Consider the following 1,850-nt stretch of genomic DNA (forward strand, 5'->3'; position numbering starts at 1 on the left):
CTGCTAATCCAATTACAGTAAAACCTTGGATTGCAAGTCACTTGTTCTCCAAGTGTTCGGCAAGATGAGCAAATATTTCTAATAAACTTTAACTTGATAAACAAGCTATGTCTTGCAGTAGAGTAGTATGTGATGCTGAACGTCACATGATCACAGCTGAGCCAATGGTCTTTGAAATTCGCTTTGACATGTTAGTACTTTGGATGACAAGCATGTTTGTGGAATGAATCATGCTCACAAACCAAGATTTTACTGTCTGAGAATCTGCTAAGTGCCTTCATTCAGTGCAGAAACCTGTAGGAGCCTCAAAATGGCCTTGTGTACTTTGGAGAAGGGAAAAAGAAAAGTGGGTTAAACAAAAATTTCAACCTACAAACCGAACCAAAAATAATCTAATCAATCACAAGCCCAAGTGAACTTCTTTTATAGTTTTGGCCTGAACTGCATTAACTGAACTTGATTGCAAGACTTTTCTCTTCTGATCAGTTTTTTTCAGCAGTTATTAATGTATTTTGTTATTTAAAACAGGAAGTTTAGGTGGAGAAGGACAGATACCATATGTTTGCACTCATAGGTCTAACAGGAGAACAGGAGAAACCTAATGGAGGACCATGGGGAGGGGAAGGGGGAAAGAGAGTTGGGGAGAGAGTGGGACACAAAACCTGAGAGACTATGAATACTGAAAAGGAACCGAGGGTTGAGGGGGAGGGGGGAAAAGAGGTAGTGGTAATGGAGGAGGGCACTTTTGGGCTAGAGCACTTGGTGTTATATGGAAACCAATTTGACAATAAACTATTTAAAAATAAATAAATAAAACATGAAATAAATCATTATTAAGTGCAATTTGTTTGCCATACACATAGACCTCCGTGGAACAAGATAAAAGAAATGCTAAGTGATGACAAGGGACTGGCCCATATAGATGTCTGTGGAGGGTCACGTCCCGCAGACGCGAGACCAAGCTGATCCGCCCCCATGCAGACTCACTGCCCTGAAATCTGGTAGGGAAAGGGGAACCTTAAAACATTTGACTTCCCTTTCCTTTCCCAACATTATTTTGGGATGAGCAAATGATTAGAAGGGAAAAGCCTCTCTCTATAAAAGTAGCCCAGCTAATAAATGACAAAGAATGATATTCAAGAAAATATCACTATTTTGCAAACCCCTAGGGAAATAATGACCTAGCCTGTGACTGTCAAGAGTCTGACTCAAATAAACAAGAATAAGGGTTCCCAGGTGGCTTAGTCAGTTATGCGTACAACTTTGGCTCAGGTCATCATCTTATGATTCGTGAGTTTGAGCCACACATCAGGCTCTGTGCTGACAGCTCTGAGCCTGGAGCCCATTTCAGATTCTGTGTCTCCCTCTCTCTCTGCCCCTTCCCCACTCACGCTCTGTCTCTCAAAAATAAATAAACATCAAATAAACATGAACAACCACTTGATATTACATGCCTCCAAAGAGATGTACAGCGAGCCAGCCAGGAGCTGTAACCTGTGCCTTTTTCACCCAAACATACTCAGCATGCCATATTGCTTCTTCTGAAAATACATTGGAATAATACAATTCAGACAAAAGGATATGTATATATATGTGAAAATGAGTGCCATCACCATACCTAGAAAAAATCAACATGAATCCCTTATTATAATAGAAGAGTTGATCAGTGTTCAAATAGTGCTGGTTGTTTCATAAAGTCCTGTTGTCAGAGCTGGTGTCTTAGACCCGGGGTCCCAAAAGTCCCGTCCACACACCACATGTGGTGGTTTGCCTCCAGGGCCTCTTGCATGGATGGTGTCGTATGGTTGCTCTCCCACCTGTACAATACCGTGCTGAAAATCCAATGCAAA

The sequence above is a fragment of the Suricata suricatta genome, chromosome 1 (genome assembly GCF_006229205.1).
Source record: "Suricata suricatta isolate VVHF042 chromosome 1, meerkat_22Aug2017_6uvM2_HiC, whole genome shotgun sequence".
Taxonomy (NCBI): Eukaryota; Metazoa; Chordata; class Mammalia; order Carnivora; family Herpestidae; genus Suricata; species Suricata suricatta.